The sequence below is a fragment of the Triturus cristatus genome, chromosome 9, assembly GCF_964204655.1.
Source record: "Triturus cristatus chromosome 9, aTriCri1.1, whole genome shotgun sequence".
Taxonomy (NCBI): Eukaryota; Metazoa; Chordata; class Amphibia; order Caudata; family Salamandridae; genus Triturus; species Triturus cristatus.
Window position 1 is genome coordinate 5,350,972 of NC_140592.1, and position 21,991 is coordinate 5,372,962.

Sequence of the window (21,991 nt, forward strand, 5' to 3'; positions counted from 1 at the left end):
CAGTGACATCACTCATGACATCACTGATGACATCTCAAATGACATCACTGATGACATCACTGATGACATCATCCTTGTGATAGAGTGGCAGACCTCCTATCACCCTAATATAACCTTTGATACACAAATTCAAAAATAGAGACTAAAATTTTCAAAACAATGGACATACCTATACCAGTTACAACAACCTCTTCAGTAATTCTAAGATCCACATACACATCCACTCATTCACCAACAGTCCTATACAGTCACTCATGCATGTACTCAATCATCATATGTACTCATACACCTATACATCCTGTTACACAATGCCACTCATCCATAGAGTTCTCACACACATAGTCACTCATGCTAATAAAGAATCAAACATACATTTACTTGCATATACAGTTATACACACACCACCACACTTACTTCTACGGAAACTTACACATACTTAGGGCCATATGTAGGAAGCCCAATACCGGTCGGTAACGGCCGATTTTCGGTAAATATCCCGTTACCGACCGGTTTTCAGGCTTTTGGTATGTAGGGGGCACATTTCAGGATTCGGTAATTTACCGAATCGGTAAAATTACCGAATCGGTAATTTTACCGATTCGGTAAATACCGAATCCTGAAATGATATGTAGGGGGAGTGTGTGGTTGTTGTGGGGATTCGTTATTTACCACCAACTAAAAGTTGGTGGTAAATGACGAATAGCTGTAAAAAAGCATTTCTGTGCACTTTGAAGTGTGCAATGTGGCAGACATACATGCCCTTAGGGCATGTATGTGTGCCACATGTGCACAAATGCAGGAATCAGGGGTGCAACAGGGTGTCACTGTGACACCCTGCCACCCTTGATTGTGCTCCCCCCATTACCGAATCGGTATTTACCGATTCGGTAATGGTAACTGGCTTCCCATTGATTCCTATGGGCCTCCTGGTCCATAGGAATCAATGGGAAGCCAGTTACCATTACCGAATCGGTAAATACCGATTCTAAATTACCGACCCATTCCGAATCGGTAAATATTACAGATGGATTACCTACATAGCATTTACCACTTCATAAATACCGAATCGGTAAAATTCGGTATTTATGAAGTGGTAAATGTTAGGCTACCTACATATGGCCCTTAGTCTTTTAAACAATCACTTATAGAAACACATACTTATTCATACAGGAACTCTTTCAATCTCTCACTCTCACATATACTCACTTATATACACCAATAGTCACATATACTAGTTTAAAACATATGTAGTTACTCATAAAGACACTATTGAGACAGTCATTCACTCACTAACACACCCATAAACACACTCATCCACCCATACAGTCCTGCACACATGCTGTCTTCAACACATACAAACAGTGAGTCACTCATTCATGCACCTATGCACTACGTAATACCCCCCACCGAACCATGCAGACACTCAGACTGATACTCAAAAAACCAACTAATAACCTATATAGACACCCATGTAGCTGCTCACCAACCCATGCAGCCACTTATACACAAAGTGAGAGACTGATACAGATATTTACATATTTAAACATTACTCACTAATCCATGTATTCACTCTGATACACTTAATCAGTCAGTTACACAATCAATTTTTCAAAAACAAATCATCCATTTAGACACTTATATACCCATTTATTCTTCCATCGACCTTGAGATATACATATATAAAACATATTTAATTTTCAGAAAAACAGACATTTACTGGATGATGTCATCAGTGATGTCATCAGTGATGTCATCAGTGATGTCATTTGTGATGTCATCAGTGATGTCATGAGTGATGTCACTGACCATGTCATGAGTGATGTAATATGTGACGTCCTCAGCAGTGCATTGCGGGCGCGCGAGTTATAGTTAGCTGAACTAACTATAACGGGGGAATTTCAATGGTTTTGTACAAGTGAAAAGTCCAGCTAACTAGAACACCCCTGAAACCTGTGGTTTTTTGAGTGAATATATATATATATATATATATATATATATATATATATATATTCACTGAAAAAACCATAGGTTTCACACACGTTATAGTTAGGAATTAGTATTTAAAAAACCTTGCAAATTCACTGAAAAAACCATAGGTTTCACACATGTTATAGTTAGCGGAAATTTTACTGATAAAAAACCAATGAAATTCCCCCGTTATAGTTAGTGCAGGCAACTATAACTCACGCGACCGCAATCCTCTGCTGATGCTAATACTGTATTTAGACACTTATTTGCCCATGTCTTCTTCCATACATTTTTAGCTATACATATATTACAAATATTTTTTTTTCATAAAGACACATATGTCATCAGCAGAAGATTGCGGTCGCGTGAGTTATAGTTGCCTGCACTAACTATAACGGGGGAATTTCATTGGTTTTTTATCAGTAAAATTTCCGCTAACTATAACATGTGTGAAACCTATGGTTTTTTCAGTGAATTTGCAAGGTTTTTTAAATGCTAATTCCTAACTATAACGTGTGTGAAACCTATGGTTTTTTCAGTGAATTTGTACGGTTTTTTAAATGCTAAGTTACTTTACGCCATTCGTGGCGTGCGCGCCCACTTAACGCAGTTCGTTCCGTGCGCGCACGGTGCGCTTCGCGCACCGTGCGCGCACAGTGAGCACGCGGTGCGCTTCGCGCACCACGCGCCCACTTTACGCAGTTAGTGCCGTGCACGCAGGGTGGGCACGCGGTGCGCTACGCGCACCGCGTGCCCACGTTACGCTAGATGGGCCATGTACGCACGATGCGCTTCGCGCACCGTGCGCACATGGAGGACATATGATGCACTTCGTTTTGAAAGGTAATATTTTAATTTTTCGTATATTTTATAAGCCATGCACAAATGGTGCCCTTCGGGCACCATTTGCACACGGGGTGGAGAGAGTGTGGATAATTTTTTTTTTAATTTTTTTAAAAAATATTTTAGTTTATCTCATGTCTAATACGCCATGCACAATTGGTGCCCTGCAGGCACTAATTGCACACGGGGTGGAGAGAGTGTGGATAATTTTTTTTTTTTTTTAATTTTTTACCGTACGCGTACGGTAAGCGTAATCGGCGAAATGACCGAAAAAATAAAAATTCAGTTTTTGGCCTTGGGGGATCTTTGGGGACTCCCTCAACATGGCTATGTGTGTGGGAGCTGTCTAAACAGCCCCTTTACATGTTTTTGGGCTTTATATTTTAGAAATCACTCTCAGTGCGAGAGAGAAAATGGCGGCCGCCGCTTCCTGGTTTCGGCTGATTCGAATGTTTACTAAGATCTAAAAGCCAATCAGAATCGCGCTCGCGCACGCCACCGTACGCGTACGGTAAGCGTACCGTAAGCGCACCGTAAGCTGGCTCAGATATATATATTGATTTAAAGGCTATTTTCTCAATCTACTGAACAGATTTACACCAAACCTACAAAAGGCACTTCCTTGACCTGAGGACTACCTCTCTGCCAAATTTCTAGTAATTCTGTTCAGCCGTTCGGGCTGTAGCCCTGTCTAAAGGTCCTATGGAAAAATGCATGGGAAAAACGCGTTTTGGGACCCCCCTTTTTATCTCAGCCCCCGCTTGACGAATCCCCCCGAGACTTTCAGGGTAGGAGCGGAGCGTAGCGCCCCACCTATTTTGAAAAATTCGCGAGGATTCGTCGACCGGCGCCAAAGTTATTCAAAATAGAATGTTGCGGATTTCCTATGGAAACGTGGTCCTAACTATAACTACCTACTGGCGACCGCCAGTAGGTAATATATATATATATCCACCCAAACAAAAGTTACCCTCACAGAGGAGCCTTCACACCGGTTGGTTCCGCTTACACTATTTTAATGGCAGCTGCAACAGCGAAGAAAAACACCACACAGCATGTAGTAAAAAAGCATAGCCTGACGCGTTTCGTGCGTAGCACTTCTTCAAAGGCTAACTAGTGGATGGTAAGTGCCCAACAGTCCGTGAACTCTTTTAAATCCGAAAGTCCGTCCCCAGTGGGCGTGGCCATTTCCCAAGGCCTCCTGGACTTCGTAGTGCACTTCTGTTTTGCTCGACTGAGCTTGTTGCGCAAATCACCAAAAGATTGTCCCAAATCAAAACTGATGTCGGGACTGGTGCTGATAATGGAAGCATTCATGTGTAGCAGTGCATATCGAACATGGCACAGTAACCCACTGGGGTTTTGATTTGGGACAATCTTTTGGTGATTTGTGCAACAAGCTCGTGTGGATTCTTCTTTCCCTTTGGATCTGCATCTGGTGAAATATATATATATATATATATATATATATATCTACTGGCGGTCGCCAGTCACTGATGTCATCCATGTGATAAATTACCACATCTTCTCACACCCTAATATAACCTTTGATATACCGACTCAAAATTTCAGAGTTCCATTCTCAAAACCATACATACTGCAATACCAATAACTGCATACCCACTTATTTACTTTTAGGTATTCATACACCTCTACACACTCACCTGTACAGTCACTCATACTTACAGTCACTCCATACAAAACTATCATATGAATTTATACACCTATATAGACACTCACACACTACCAATCATCCATAGAGGTACTCTCACACCTACTCAGTCATGCAAATAATCACACTCCCATTTACTCACCTATGCGGTTATACACACTCAAGTTCACTTACTCACAAAAATAGTATCACATTCTTACGCTCTATTAGAATCATTGACACAAGCACACACTCATCCATACAGTCACTCTCACAATCACACACTCTCACATATACCCACTTATATACTCTTACACACATATATACTGCCTTTCACATATGTAGTTAGTCACAAATGTACCACTGAGATATACATTCAATCCCTAACACACCCATACATACACTCACCCAACCATACAGTCCATCACAGATGCACTCTTAAAACCATGCACCCATAGAATCCCCCACTCACACATCTATGCACAGAGTCACACACACCCTACCCACACAAACACTCAGGCACCCATACAATCAATAACTTATATAGACACTTATATAGATATTCACTAAATCATGCCGCCAATTATGCACCAACATACAGACACAAACAAAAATGTATACAGTTTAGTCACTAGTCTGAAGTAAGATGCAGTTAAACGACTCACTTATAAAGTCAGTTACGCACCACAGAAAATCATCCATTTACACACTTGTACACCCACTCATTCTTCAACAGGCCTTTCCCTATATATATAAAACATATTTAAACTTTTAAGAAAATCACACATTCACTGGATGATGTCATCAGTGATGTCATTTGAGATGTCATCAGTGATGTCATGAGTGATGTCACTGACCATGTCATGAGTGATGTAATATGTGACGTCATCAGCAGTGGATTGCTGGCGCGTGAGTTATAGTTAGCTGAACTAACTATAATGGGGAAATTTCAATGGTTTTGTACGAGTGAAATGTCCAGCTAACTATAACATGTGTGAAACCTCTGTTTTTTTCAGTGAATATATATATATATATTTAGCGCTCGCTTTATACCACTGTGCGAAGCACTCTCGGGCGGTTGCTTGTATGCCGCGGTGAACTCCGCAAATTATTCTTGCTCCTTTTTCTTTTTGTTGAAAGAAAATCAGCACTCGCGGGGGGCGTTTGAAGAACTTAATTTCTCCAGCAACAAACACGTTTCGGCGATCTGCCTTCGGTGTTACTGACACACCGGAAGAGGCCATATTTAAAACCATTTCATTTTGTGCATAACAATTGAAAAGGGACAAGCGCATAAGCGCAAAAATAAGCGCCATTTTGTAATGTCTTATATACATACAATCTTCATATCGCGCCTTAATTCATCATATCTAAATTATGTATTAAATCACAATGTTACGCATTTTTTTAGATAATCCCAATCGATTATCACAACTATCATTGATAGTTTGCTCAAAATTCATCTTATGATGTGTACCAAAGCTTGCATAAGCCAATTTATTTTTTCGCATAATGCATTTCTTTCCTTGAGAAAACAAAATTGTCTCTCCACACATTAATATTATATACAACCACATTTCGCCATATATCGGCCAGAGCAATACTGTAACACCGTGGTATATTCCTATCTTGCCGTGGATCGGCTAGTGTCCCTTGATTTCAACATCATGTTAATGCACGTTACATGAGACAGTGATAATATTTAAGAAAACATGTTTTCAGGAACTACACCTCATAACGCTGTGTATTAGCCTGACAATTTATAAATTTGGTTGCTCAATCTATGAGCCTAAGTGTGACGATAGCTCTTCCCCACTATTTAATCCCATAGGGAATTTAGTTTGCAAATCTGTGATATAGCGAGACTCTAGTCTGCGCAATTTCAGTGTTCTAGCCCCTCCTCTAATACTTTCAGGGACATAATCCAGACCATGGTAATGAAACATATTTCTGTTGCTCGAATGTTTGTCAGCAAAATGTCTTGCTACTGGATACGAAGCAATCTTTTTAATCGATAGCCCTAAGATGTTCTAATATTCTGATCTTAAGTTAGTGGATCGTGCTACCTAAATAACGTAGCCCACATGGACATGTTAAACAGTACACTGCATACGTAGTGCTGCAGGTTAGAAACTTAGTTATGGGTTTGTTTTTATTTATATCTGGTATGTTATAGGATAAAACTCTTTTGCTATTGGAGCAGGCTTTACAATTCTTGCACGGAAAAAATCCCTTCCCAGGGGGTGTTATGTTGTGTGTATTGCTTCGTCATGTTTGGGCCTCCGTGTGGGAGAGTAGTACTCCCTATTATCTGACTAAGTGCAAAGCAGTCCATCTGGTGAGCAGAGGATCTACATGCAGCCGGGAACAGGCCAGATTCTGCCTAAGCTATCCAGCCATCCAAAGACTCCATCTCATATAAGAGGAGAACTACTTTCGAGGAGGTCCTCAACTAAAAAGATTTGGTGCCAGGATAGAGATCTCTCCATTATTGCCTGATCCTTCCAAGCCTCCTCCTTTTACTGCTCTCTCTCTTCATCCTCCTCTGTCCTGTCCTATTCCTACCTCCTCGTGGCAGCTTGTGAACCCTCACCCACATTCACCACAGGGATCTTCACATTCAGTCAGTGTCTCCCTGCGACCCGTAAGATCCACCATATGATCCCCAGGCTACTGACCCTTGGGATGACTACCAAGTAGATCCCCCGGAAGACGCTGACCAAGATCTGTTCCCGTCCAAATCATCTCCCCCTGACACAAACTGATACCATGAAGTACAACACAGCACAGCAGCTTTTCACTAGGTTGAGCTGCATGTTCATCTTGAGGAGGACGATTTCTTTTTGGAAATCCTCTTCTCCACTCAAAGGTCTCACCAGTACCCATGTTGAAGGGCATGTTAAAACCTGGCGGATACATTTTCAGGGAGCCAGTGAAAGCCAGCATCATCATGTCCCGGATTGGTAAGAAGTTTAAGGCTTCTCCCTCTGACCCCCTCCCCCCACATCAGAGGACAATTACTCCCTGATTCACTAGTGGTTCACACAGCCAGGAAGAGAGCAAAGTACCAGGGTACAGTAGATACGCCACTCCAGACTGGGAGAGAAAGAAAATGGATGCGGCTGGCAAGCGTTTTGCAGCTCAGTCTGCTGCTCAGTGGCGCATCGCTAATTCCATTGGTTTGGTCTCCCGGTATGATGGAGGATCTTATCCAACATCTCTCAGAACAATACCACAAACAGTGGCATGAGTTGGTGACGGAGAGGAAGATTATCTCCATCACCAACATTCGCTGCATTCTAGACACCGCAGACACGGTTGCGCACAGCATTAATTCTAGTCTCCGCTACGCTGCCATGCATAACTACATGCCTCCCATTTTAAACTGGAAGTAAAACAACACCTCCTTAATGTGTCCTTCAATGGCAAGCATCTCTCTGGGTCCACAGCTTGATGAGATGTTAGAAAAAATAAAGAAAGATACTGACACAGTTAAAGCGATGGGCGCACTACAAACACCTACTGCTCGTGGCCCCTTTTGCCGCCCCCAGTACCATGACGCAACCAAGGCAGCTGCAATGCTGGAACTTCCACCACCTTCACCAGCAACAGCAGCAAATCCTGCTTGGGATTTCTACATGGGGGATATCAGGGAAACAATGGCAGCGTTAGAGGCAATGGGGGCAGCTCTCAAAGGAGCCACCGCCCCAAAACAGTGAAGATCTCTTCCTTCCCCCGGTCATACATCTCCTGTTGGGTACAGATTGCGGGGCTTCCGGCCCCAATGAGAGGCAGTTACCTCCAACCAGTGAGTTCTAGACATTGTATGGGAGGAGTACTGTTTAGGACTCATCCAAACACCACCCAGCATCCCCCCATGTACACCCAAATTGTCCATAGGACACCAACATCTGCTCCAAGAGGAGATGCACATGCTACTTGTTAGGGGACAAATGAGCCAGGGCCCCTGCAATATGGGGGCTAAGGAGTGCACTCCCTGTACTTTCTAATCCCCCAGAAAGGATGGCTCCCTCAGACCTGCGACACTTAACAAGTACATGCTGTCATAAAACTTTCAAATGGTCACGCTTCAGGAAGCCGTCCCTCTTTTGTGGCAAGGTGACTTCATGTACGCCCTTGACTTGAAGGACGCCTACATCCATATTCACATCCACCCAAAAAACCTGTTGCAGGGGCGGCCTTTACTAGACATAATTCAGCGGGAGAGCACTACTATGGACTGCTTTAGCCCAGAGCATCTAGCGGTGTGCAACACATCACAATGTGCATCTGGTCATCCAGTACAATTCAGGTCTGGACAACGACTTGGCGGACCTGCTGAGCAGTAAGCATCAAAAGTCCACGTGTGGGAACTCCGCCCTCAGACTCTACTCCCGGCGGTGTGTTTTACTCAGACAGATCTGCAAAATGCCCAAACTTCGCTGTCAGGCTACTTTACCCGCAGTCCATATGCAATCCACTATGGATAAACTGGTCAGGGATATTTGCCTACGCAGACCGCAGCCTGAGACAGACATCCCTTACTTTCATCCTAATAGCTCCAACCTGAGCACGCCAGCCAAGGTACTCCACTCACCTAGAGATGTCTCTAGTTCCTCACGAGAAGCTCCCCAACAGTTTGGGCCTTCTCACACAAAACTACTGCACTCTCAGACACCCCATCCTCAGCAGCTCAACCCTGCGATTTGGCTCCTACGGTCTTAGAGTTTGGTTATCTCAACCTCTTGGAGGAGTGTATGTCTAGTCGTCATGAAGCAGGAAGGTCTATTACCAGGGCCTGCTTTGCAGCAAGATGGAAACATATTGTACACTATTGTTGCCCTAACCATATCTATCCACTTACACCGTTGGTACAAGACATATCGGGTACCTTCTCCACCTTCAGCAATCAGACTTGCATTCAATTACATTTGGCTGCTGAGGATGCTTACCTACAGAATAGGCTGCACATTTTGCTCTTCAGGGTACCCATCATTAAGGGCTTCATGGAAGGACTTAAGAGGGTTCTCCCACCACGGACGCCTGCTGCTCTGGTGTGGAATTGTTTTTACAGGCTCATGGGACCTCCTTTTGAGCTGTTTCACTCTTGCCTGCCTCATTTTCTTTAGTGGAAAGTAGCCTCCATCGGGTTCAGACTTGCACCAAGTGGTTTTAGAGTTTGTCGTTTTCACCGCATGCCATCTGGTCCAGTTACTGTCCTTCATCAGTCTCTTGAATTGGGCACTTTGAGCTCCTTTACCAGCCAATTATTGTTCAAAACCCCTCAATACCTTGAGAGCCACAATCATTCTGTCTGAAAACAGCCCCCTTCAAGGGCTCAGCACACTTCCAGGCTCTTTGTTTCCTCAGAATGCGAATCAAGTAATGAACACACACCTTTCCAATATTGCCCCTGATGCATGCAAAATATCTATGAAATGAGCAGCACGAGTTGTGCAACGTTTGACTGTCCCCAACCATGACGGCTCCATCTGCACCTTGTGTCTCGCCTTCTGGACGAAGAAGAAACTTTGATACTCAAGTGAACGCCACTATGCACATAGCAACACACAGTAGCATGACATGTCCGGCACTCTGGACACCTTTGAGAAAGAAGAGCCCCTCGGTGCTCAGCTGGACGAGTAAGCTTGGGGCTCACTTTTGCACAGTGATCGGCCCAGCCTGGAATAACTCTCCCTCAGCAAGTCACAAGAAGACCAGGCGCACAACATCGCTCAGCCTGGGCCTCGAGTCAAAACGCCACAGAGCCATCAGTATTCCAGCAACTTCTTCCATTGGATTCCTTAAAAACAGTCATTATGGACTTGATTATATCAAAGTTAGACTACTCTAACTTAACGTATATTGTCTTCCAAGAAAATGCTGTTTACAGGCTCTGAGCAGTTCAAAATGAAGGAGCATGCATCATTTACAGATTACAAGGAGCTCCCATTTGACACCATTATTAAAACAACTGCATTGGTTTCCCCTTAAGTAAAGGAAACAATTTAAAATCTGATGTATTATCATTAAAGTCTATAAAGGACTGGTCCATTGGTTTACATCAAAGAAGAACGGCGTATACTCACACTCACCTGTTAACATCTTCTAAGGCCAATCGTTTAAAAACTCCCAGATTTTGGAATAAATGCATGGGCCGCTGAAGTTTTTCTGTCCAGACTTTGACCATTTTGAACCATCTTCTTGGTCAGCTCCAGCTAGAAACTATATCCAAATCTTTTAGGAAAAATCTTAAAACATAGTTGTTCCAACAGGCTTACACCTGCTAATATTACCTTATTAATTCTTCCTTGATAAATCCTCAGTTACTTAGCACCAAGAAATCTTTTGGTGCGCTTTATCAAGTATGCTTAATAAATAAAAAATGAAATAAAGAAGCGTAGCAAAGGCGTAAGACTGCACTGGGCGCAAAGGACGACTCTCTCTGGAACAGGGCATCGAACCCTGAGCATAGCAGTCAAGGCAAATCTGCACACAGGGCACTGCCCCCATCTGGCAAAGAGCCTGTCGAGGGAAGCAAGCCTCTGAACTAGTTTGATGACACACATACATCTGTGCGGAGGCCTACATCAGCTCGGATGATCTCCACTGTGCCACCACCACTCCTAGGCCTTCATCGCCACCCACCTGCCATCAGGGAACTGTTGTATTTGGGGAAATATCATTCTGCTAGGAGGTACGGCGAGGGCGAAAGACCTGGTAGAATACTGACACAAATGCTCCCTTTTCCCCCCCCAGAACAATCAGTGACCTCCACATCGGAAATCCGCGAGAATTTTATAGCTTATTTTAAGACGTTGTATAGCTCCAAGATTGGACACGATCTTGAGGACCAGGAAATTACTTATCTGAAATTGCACTGGTGTATCGAAAAATGTATGCTGGAATTCCTGGCTGAGCCCATATCAGAGGCAGATGTTGGGGGGGCGATAGAAGCACTCCGCGGTTCCTCAGCCCCTGGGTTGGACGGATTTACAGGAGACTTTTATAAAGCCTATAAAGATATCCCTGCACTCCAGTTGATCAAAGTCTATGCAGAGGCTCTGGAGAGACAAGTACTTCCCCCCCACGCTCCAGGAGGCAGGCAGTCATTCTTCTTCCCAAGCCTGGTAAGGACCCTTCCCTATGCAGCTCTTATAGACCCCTCTCGTTATTGAATTTAGACTACCAAATACTGGCTTAGGTTCTGGCCAATAGGCTCTCTGAATTAATGGAATTTATTATATCCCCGGCACAGTCTGGGTTTGTCCCACACCGTTCCACTTCTCTCAATCTTCGGACCCTCTTCACTGTCATTCACAGGATTGATCCAAAGGTCCCTGCTGCGGCTGTCATGCTGGACGCCAAAAATGCCATTGATTCTTTAGAATGGCCCTTTTTTCTTTCAGTGATGCGCCGTATGGGGATGCCACTGGGATTCGTGACCACTACCGCCCTGTTGTATACTAACCCAACGGCTAGACTCCGTATAAATGGTACACATCTGAAAGAAACACGTTAGTTTTAGATTCCTTACCTTAGAATATCCCCAGGCGTCAGACTGGATCGCGAAAGTTTTTGCTAGCTGTACCTCTGCACGTAAGTAGGTGGCGTCGTGCGGCTCCGCGTCCGTCGCTGACGTCGTATGCGCCGAGATGACGTCACAGAGACTACTTAGGTGCCACCCATGCGCGCTAACGTCAGTTCTTTCTTTTTCCATGCCAGAAAGCGCAGATCCGGTTAGAGCATTTACCTTAGTCACTTTTTGACTATCTTTTTGAGACTTTTTGTCTCCTGTAAGTTTGAGTCTACTCTGGTGCACGTAGGGATGCCTGGTTTTAAGTCTTGTGGGGCCTGCCTTCGCAATGTGCCGGTGGCGGACCCTCACAACGTCTGTCTCTACTGCCTGGAGAGCAACCACGACTCCTGGTCCTGTATGGACTGTCTGGCCATGGCCCGAGGCCTTGAGGGAGCGGCGCCGGAAGCTGCTTGAGGTCCGGCACTCGTACCAGCGCCGTTCACAGTCCAGGGGCCGCTCCAGAGAACGCTCGCGGGGCCACCAATCATCGCTCCTTGGGCTCCAAGTATTTGCCCTCGGATTCGGGTAAGAGATGACACAAAAAGAAGTCAAAGAAGCGTTGTCGCTCTCCGACGTCCCCCCATCGGTCCACGGATGCGGACGAGGGGGACAGGGGTTCCGCCCTTGTGGCTCCTTCGGAGCCCTGGAGTCCCGCGGCCTACCCACCTTATCCGGGTCCGTCGGCGACTCCCGCACAGGTGCAAGAATTTCTTGCTACCATGGACCGCCTGTTTAGGCCTTGGGCTCCCGCCTGCGCGCCCTTGGGCCCCGCGGTCCCGTGTCAGGATCCTGTCGGGCTGCCGGCAGCTCCGGCCCAGGCGCCGCAGGATCCTGCTCCGCAGGCTCCGGCCACGGCGCCATGAGGTCTCACGCTGCTGGCTCCGGCCCCAGCGCCACCCTCGGCTCTGCCTCCGGCGCCGCAGTGGATGCCATTTGTTCCGCCCCTGCCCAGGTTCCAGGACAATTTTGGCCCTACCTGGGATCCACATTGGGACACGGCGCTGGTTCGGCCCCGTCCGGCGCCGTTCCCGGCGCCGTTTGTTCCTTCCCTGGTCCCGCCCTCCGTACTCTGTCTCACATACGGCGGAGGTGGAGGACGACTGGGAGGGGTCCGAGGACCCTCTTGGCTCTTGCTCGTCAGTGTGACTCTGAGCAGGACTGGGTGGACGAGTTAGAGGAGGCCGGCAGCCTTAATGTCTCCTCTGACCCGGGGTTTGCCTCTCCTCCGCCTACCATAGAGGAGGGCGCTTCTTACACGGTGGTGCTCCGTCGGGCAGCTGAGGTCCTCAACCTTGATGTCCCTACGGTGGTCCTAAAAACTAATCTCCTCACTGAGGTGCTCCAGACGGCGTCCACTTAGTCGGAGCCCCTGCTGCCATTTAATGACGCCCTCACTGATGTCTTACTGGGCAATTGGTCGCAGCCAGCCACAGGGGCCCCTGTGGATAAGAACATCGCCAGGCGTCATCGCCTGGCACCGGGTGACCCTGCCTTTCTGACCACTCATCCTACGCCCAAGAGCCTGGTCATCCAAGCTTCGACGTCCCAGAGTGCCTTTCCCATGGATCCGCCGGATAAGGACTCCAAGAAGCTGGAGCAGTTCGGCAAGCGGTTGTTCTTAGGTGAACACCGCCTGCCTATTGGGCCGCTATTCTCACGCGGTGTGGGATACACTTGCATAGGTGTTGCCTCAGTGTCCTGAAGAGACCCAAGCTGTACTGTCCCAAGCTTTTGTCGAGGGTAAAGATGCGGCTAAGTTCGCCATTCGGTGTGGTTTGGACACCGCAGACTCACTAGGTAGAGCAATTGCTACGACTGTAGAGCTTCATTGCCACGCCTGGTTGAGATCTACTGGGTTCTCGCCAGATGTCCAAGGCTCACTCATGGACATTCCCTTTGATGGCACTCGCTTGTTTGGCGATAAAGCCGACAGTGCGCTGGAGCATTTTAAGGACTCACGGGCCACGGCCAAGTCCTTGGGTCTTTCCACGAAAAGCCTAGCCACTCCTGGTTTTCGTTCCTTTTGTGGCCACGGAAGGGCCGCCCAGGCACGGTCCTTCAGCAAGCCTGTGCAGACCTAGCCTCAGGGGCCGCGGACACGGTTTTTCGCAGGGGCGGGTCTGGGAATCAGCGTGGGAGTCAGTCCACCTCCGCCCCCACTACTTATACCTCCAAACCTTCCTAATCCGAGCTTTGGGGGGCACCCCACGCCAGTGGGTGGCAGGATCCGCCATCACCTCCCCCACTGGCATGATATCACATTGGACAAGTGGGTGTTGCAGATCATCCGCAAAGGTTACTCCCTTCCCTTTTAATCCACCCCTCAAGCCATGCCACCTCAGTACCACCGCATGTTGGGGGAACATTTGGCACTTCTCCAGCTGGAAGTCACGGCCCTCTTGGCCAAGGGGGCCATCGAGTGCGTTCCTGAGACAGAAGTAGGGAGTGGTTGTTATTCCCACTACTTTCTGGTCCCCAAGAAGGACAAAGGGGGTCTGCGTCCCATCTTGGGCCTCCGGAACATCAATCGCTTCCTCCGGAAGGAGAAGTTCAAGAAGTTGACTTTGGCTCAGGTCTTGTCTGCTCTCGAGCCAGGAGACTGGATGGTAGCGTTGGACTTGCAGGACGCCTATTTTCATGTTCCCGTACTGCCGGCCCACCGGCGTTACCTGCGGTTCATGGTAGGCCACGAGCACTTTCAGTTTACCGTGCTCCCCTTTGGCCTTACCAGCGCCCCTTGGGTGTTCTCAAAAGTGATGGCGGTGGTCGCGGTTCATCTGCGCAGATCAGGGGTCTCAGACTTCCCCTATCTAGACGACTGGTTGTTGAAGGAGGGCTCGCCCCAAACGGTCGTCTTCCACCTCCAGACTATGGCCAACCTCCTGCATTGCTGGGATTTTCCATCAATGTGTTGAAGTCACACCTGAATCCATCTCAGAAGCTTCAATTCATCGGAGCGGTTCTGGATTCGGCGCAGTTTCGGGTCTATCCTCCCGAACAGCGGATCCGGGATATTCAGGCTATAATTCCGATCTTTCAGCCTCTATCCCGGGTTTGTCAGGATGACCCTCCGGCTGCTGGGCCTGATGGCCTCCTGCATCCTGCTAGTGCAACATGCCAGATGGCATATGCGGGCTCTGCAGTGGGACCTAAAGTTTCAGTGGGCATAGCATCAGGGCAACCTATCCGATCACGTCCAGATCTCGGAAGGCAGGCACTGCACGTCAATTGAATGGTGGCTCACAAATCGCGATTGGGTCAATGGCTGATCCCTCTCCTTTCCCCAACCGAAGTTCACATTGGTGACGGATGCGTCCCTCCTGGGATGGGGTGGCCACAAGGGTGAGGCGGAGATCAGGGGCCTCTGGTCTCCAGCGGAATCCCGGCTCCATATCAACCTTCTGGAGCTGCAGGCGATCCGACTTGCTCGGAAAGCCTTCCGTCCATCTGTCCGGGGACAGGTAGTGCAGGTGTTCACAGACAACACCACCGCCATGTGGTATTGCAACAAACAAGGCGGGTGGGGTCGTGGATCCTATGTCAGGAAACTCTGCGCCTCTGGACATGGCTGGAACATCGGGGCATGTCTCTGGTGGTTCAACACGTAGCAGGCTCCCTGAACGCCAGGGCGGACGAACTCAGCCGCAGATGCATGTTGGATCATGAATGGCGTCTGACCTCGGAAGTGGTGCAAGGTCTCTTTCTGCAGTGGGGAGAGCCTTGATTAGATCTATTCGCCACCGAAAAGAACGCGCAATGTCATCAATTCTGCGCGTTGGAATTTCCAAGGCGGCACTCGCTCAGAGACGCTTTTCGTCGCGAGTGGAGTTACGGTCTGTGTACGCCTTTCCGCTTATACCACTTCTGCCCAGAGTGCTGAAGAAGATCAGGCGTGGCTGGGCCCAAGTCATTCTTGTGGCTCCGGATTGGGCAAGAAGAGTCTGGTATCCCAAGCTACTCAGTCTGGCAATCTGTCCTCCGATCCGACTGCCTCTTCGGGAGGATCTTCTGTCGCAGCAGCAGGGGACGGTCCTTCACCCGAACCTGTCCAGCTCCGCCTCCATGCGTGGAGATTGAGTGGTGACAGTTGACAGCTTTTGGCCTGCCTGCCGAAGTCTGTGATGTTATTTTGGCAGCCAGGCGTCCCTCCACTAAAACGGTATACGCCTGCAGGTGGAATACATTTGTGGCATGGTGCACAGCGCAGGCTGTGGATCCCCTTTCTGCCCCTCTTTCAAAAGTTCTTCTGTTCCTCCTTTCTCTGGCCCAGCAGGGGTCTGCTCTGGGCACTATCAAGGGCTATTTCTCGGCCATTTCTGCCTTTTTACGGCTTACAGATCAGCCTTCTCTTTTCAAGTCCCCGGTTGTTCGTCGTTTCTTGAAAGGCATTACACACACGTTCCCTCCGGTCCCCTTTATAATCCCTCAGTGGGACTTGAATCTTGTGTTGACTTATTTGATGTGCGCTCTCTTTGAGCTGCTTCACAGCTGTCCTTTATGTCTTCTCCCCCTAAAGACTGTTCTCCTGGTTGCTCCAGGCTCTTTCTTCTAAACCGCCTTTCCTTTCTGTTCATCCGGACAAGGTGGTGTTAAGGACCCGTCCTTTTCTGCCCAAGGTTGTCACGCCCTTCCACATCGGGCTGACCATCACTTTGCCCACCTTCTTTCCGCCTCCGCATCCTTTGAAAGAGGAAGAGAGGCTCCACCGTTTGGACCCAAAACGTGCGCTCTCGTTCTATCTGCAGCGCACACAACAGTTCCGGGTCGATGATCAACTCTTTGTTGGCTACGTGGGCGCCAAGAAAGGTCGGGCTATGCACAAGCGAACCATCTCTCAGTGGGTCGTTCTGTGTATTAAAGCTTGTTACTCCTTGTCTAAAAAGGAGCCTCCTGTGGGGCTGCGTGCCCATTCTACTCGGGCGACAGCAGCCTCTACTGCTCTGGGACGCGGAGTCCCTTTGCAGGATATCTGTCAGGCAGCTATGTGGTCCTCACTGCATACCTTTAGCAGGCATTATTGCCTTGACAGCCAAGTCCGGAGAGACGGCTTCTTTGGCCGTTCTGTTCTCCGTGAATTTCTGGTGTAATCTTGTTCGCAGATCCTCCACCGGGGTTGGTATTGCTGGGGTATCTATTCTAAGGTAAGGAATCTAACACTAATGTGCTTCTTTCAGATGACCAAGTTACTTACCTTCGGTAACGATATATCTGTAAGAAACATTATTTAGTGTTAGATTCCTTACCGCCCCACCCTTCCTCCCCGTTCTGCGAACTGATTTCTAGGGTTAAGGTCATCCCTTTTAGGGCCCTAGTTTTATGCACCAGTGGTCAGTGTCTTGCATGGCTCTGCGTTCCTGGCGTGAAAAGTTGTGTACAGAACTGACGTGAGCGCGCATGAGTGGCGCCTAAGTAGTCTCCGTGACGTCATCTCAGCGCATACGACGGCAGCGACAGACGCGGAGCTGCACGACGCCACCTACTGACGTGCAGAGGTACTGCTAGCGAAAACTTTCCGGATCCAGTCTGAAGCCTGGGCATATTCTAAGGTAAGGAATCTAACACTAACTAATGTTTCTTACAGATATATTGTTACCCAAGGTAAGTAACTTGGTCTTTCGCCTCCCTTTTCTTTATCGCGCAGCACACGACAGGGATGCCCTCTCTTCCCCCCTTTTATTTATATTAGCGATGGACCCGCTGATCAGACATTTTCAAGAACGACATTTACAACGGGGTCTACAATTTAAAACAGGACCTCTATTGGTCTCACTTTATGCAGATGACACCATTCTGTATGTGCGTCACCCACAAGACAATCTGGGACCAATCATAAGGGAAATTCTTTGGTTTGGCCGCTTTTCAGGACTAGGCATTAATTGGCACAAATCTGTAATTTTCCCGTTAACAGAGAGCACCTCTCCCTGGGACTGCGGGTTCCCTTTGGAGTGGTGCCACAACTCTGTCAAATACCTCGGCATCCACGTACACCTAGATGCCGCTAGTATTATTAGCTTAAATTATGGACGGGCGATACACAGATTAGAGGCACAGGTGGAAAGCTGGCTGCACTTTTCGCTGTTAATGGCAGGCAGGGTCGCCATAATTAAAATGATAGTTCTTCCCAAATTTTTGTATTTATTTAATAATATTCCCATTCCTCATACTGAGGTTTTCTTTTTACAATTGCGTACACATTTGATAAGATTGATCTGGGGGAGGGAAGGGACCTCGTGTCCGTTGGCAGGTACTTACTCATCCGAGTGACAAAGGAGGTTACGGAGTTCCCGATCCTTATCTATATTATTTGGTGGCTCAGTGCAGCTATGCCTATGCGTGGTATCACCCAGATGCCCGCATTCCATTTCTGAGACCGGAGGCTGACTTTGTACTTCCCCGGAAATTATACTCGGTGTTACCGAAAGGCATACCCAGAGACCCATGTGACATACAAACCGTTTCCACTACTAGCTGGGCGTGGGACAGGCTACGGAGCCTCCTAGGGCTTAACATAATGTATTCTCCGGCTCTACCGCTTTCTAATCCTTTATGGCTCCCTAGCACAGACGAAGCACTAGTACAGCGCACGTTAACCAAGTTTAACATTACAAAGATTGGGGATCTGTACCCTGACAATCATATTTTCTTCGTGTTGGAAGAGGCCCGATTCCAAGACCTTTCTTTTATGGATACCTTTGTATTATAACGCATTCGTTCTGCATTGAGAGCAGCGCAACACACTTATTCGATTGCACCTGTCTCCATGGCCCCACTGACATTGATTATTGAGAGTGACACAGGCACTCACCTTTTTTCCAAAAATGTATAGATCATGTTCCAGTCTGCGGCCAGTGACCGATATTAAAATACGCAGTGCATGGGAACAGGACCTAGACCGTCCCATTACAGACACTCAATGGGAAAGATGCTGCAAGGTAACGAGAGAAGTATCCCTAAACAGCAGGCACAAACTTATCCACTTTAAATTTCTCCGCCGCTTATATCACAAGCCTGCCATGGCGCATAAAATTGATCCCACCAGACCCCATCACTGTTTGAAATGTTCCGCCCCACACGCGGACTTTGCCCACCTTACATGGATATGCCCCAAAATACAGACATATTGGGAACAAATACATAATGCATTAGGAGACATGGTAGAGCTATCACTTATTCCCACACCGGAAATTGCACTCATGGGTTACACAGTTAACTTCCCCAAGAAGGTCAGGAGATTTGCAGCAATAGGGCTATTACTGGCTAAACGGGAAATATGGTTACTATGGGGCCAACGCACTGTAACTACCCTTCAGAGATGGCTACGTAGTTTGTCCTACTGTAATATTCACTGTGATTTATATTCTTCCCTAATGCCAAGTTTGTCGCGCCCAAAGGACATATGGGGCCCATACAAGGTATACATTGAACGGAACACCCCTCCCGGGCTGGCAGTTCTTAGACCAGATGGGCTATGCCCGGACAACACCTCCCCACCCTCCGGGGCTCCCTCCGACCAGTCTGTGCCGTGGCAAAGTGCCCGGGACGGGCTGCATCGGTGCCGGGCAATCCTCCCCTGGACGTCCGAGGCCCGAGAACACCTGTCTGAGGGCCAGCCGGGGTCTCCGAGCCCATGGGAAGCGCATCCCCCGAGCCCTGCAAAGGCAGGCGGAAGCCCTACGGCGAAGGCTTGGGCGGGCAGATGTGCTTCCTTTCGGTCCCGGCCATCTGGTTGCACGCCATGCTTTACAATGGGGCGACCAGATCGCCGGGCCGCCCTGGAAGTCCCCCCTGAGTCTCTCGGTGCGCACGGGTTCCCAGTAAGAGGGGAAGCCTTCCTCCGGATTACTAGGGACAGGGTACTCTGGGACCCCTCTCGGCCTCGGTCCTGCTGTGTGGCAGGGTGCCCGGGATGGGGTCCGTTGGGCCCGGGGAGGCTTCCCCTTTGCCTCTGGGCCTGGGAGCCCCGGCTGGGTCCAGGTGCCCTGCCGGGCCCTGTGTCGGGTGCTCCGGCCCTGGGCCCTGTCCCCCGGCCTGCCGCTCTGCCAAAGGCCCGGGACGGGGTTCCGTTGTGCCTGGGGAGCCTCCCGTTGCTTGGCTGGGTTCAGGAGCTCGGGGCGAGGGTGGCCTCCCCACCCCGGGCTGTGTCCTCGGTCCTGCTGTGTGGCAGGGTGCCTGGGATGGGGTCCCGTGGGCCCGTGGAGGCTTCCCCTGCGCCTCTGGGTTGGGTACTCTGGCCCTGGGCCCAGTCTCCCAGCCTGCCACTCTGCCTAAGGCCCAGGAGGGGGATCCGTCGGTCCCGTGCAGGCCTCCACTGCTTCTCAAAGTGTCCGCGGGCCCCGGGTCGGAGGGGCTGTTGGGTCCCCCTCGCAGCCTCCATGGCTGGGGCCCCGGGCCTCCGGCCCCCATGGCCCGGCGCCTGCTCACTCTTCAGTTGGGGCACAGAGCGACCAGATGGCTTCCCTTTCGAGCTCGGCCATCTGGTCGCACCTTTCCCCTTGGCCATGGGTCCCGGGCAGTCCTCCCCAGGGCGTCCGTGCCCGAGAGCTACGGTGGTCCTCCCTGTGCCTGAGGCCCAGCCAGGGTCCCAGAGCCCCCCGGGACGCTGAGCCCCCAAGCCCTGCGTGGGCAGGCGGGAGCCCTACCGCGAAGGCTCTGGCGGGCAGATGGGAGTGCTTTCGGTCACGGCCATCTGGTTGCACCTTTCCACTCGGCTATCTGGTCGCGCGCAATGCTTTCCAATAGGGCGACCAGATGGCCGGGCTGCCCTGGAAGTCACGATGAGGGCTCATTTTCCTCCTGGATCGCAGCCAGGGCTCCAGGAGGTCAGGCGTGTCCGCGCCTAGGTTCCCCTGAGTCTCGCGGTATGCACATGTTCCCAGAAAGGGGGGGTAGCCTTCCTCCGGATTAGTAGGGACAGGGTATGCCGGAACACCCCTCCCGGGCTGGCAGTTCTTAGACCAGATGGGCTATGGCCGGACAACACCTCCCCACCCTCCGGGGCTCCCTCCGACCAGTCTGTGCTGTGGCAAAGTGCCCGGGACGGGCTGCATCGGTGCCAGGCAATCTTCCACTGGACGTCCGGGGCCCGAGAGCACCTGTCTGAGGCCCAGCCGGGGTCTCCGAGCTCATGGGAAGCGCATCCCCCGAGCCCTGCAAAGGCAGGCGGGAGTCCTACAGCGAAGGCTCGGGTGGGCAGATGGGCTTCCTTTCGGTCCCGGCCATCTGGTCGCACGCCATGCTTTACAATGGGGCGACCAGATCGCCGGGCCACCCTGGAAGTCCCCCCTGAGTCTCTCGGTGCGCACGGGTTCCCAGTAAGAGGGGAAGCCTTCCTCCGGATTACTAGGGACAGGGTACTCTGGGACCCCTCTCGGCCTCGGTCCTGCTGTGTGGCAGGGTGCTCGGGATGGGGTCTGTCGGGCCCGGGGAGGCTTCCCCTTTGCCTCTGGGCCTGGGAGCCCTGGCTGGGTCCAGGTGCCCTGCCGGGTGCTCCGGTCCTGGGCCCTGTCCCCCGGCCTGCCGCTCTGCCAAAGGCCCGGGACGGGGTTCCGTTGTGCCTGGGGAGCCTCCTGTTGCTTGGCTGGGTTCAGGAGCTCGGGGCGAGGGTGGCCTCCCCACCCCGGGCTGTGTCCTCGGTCCTGCCGTGTGGCAGGGTGCCTGGGATGGGGTCCCGTGGGCCCGTTGAAAAGAACTTAGAAGAGAGAGTTCAAGAGGGCATGAAACCGTCGAGAGGTAAACGGGTGGGGTCCGTGCAGTCCGCCCGGAGGCTTCAACACAGCGGGAAGGTCGGTGGCCTGGGAGTTCCGGATCCCCTCCGCTGGACCGGCGCCTGGGCCTTACCCAGCCCCTGCAGGGCGCATTTCCTCCGCGGCAGTGCGCCGCAACCGGCTCCGGGAAGGCTTCGGGGCGGCAGGTGGTCCTCCGCTCTGCCGGAGGGTGTTATAGTCCCCCCT

General features: G+C 49.8%; 1 protein-coding gene across 3 annotated transcripts in view; it reads left to right on the forward strand.

Moving 5' to 3' along the window:
* NEK4 (NIMA related kinase 4) overlaps positions 1-21,991 on the forward strand; it is a 532,367-nt gene that overhangs the window by 485,769 nt on the left and 24,607 nt on the right. The gene's annotated exons all lie outside the window — the stretch shown is intronic.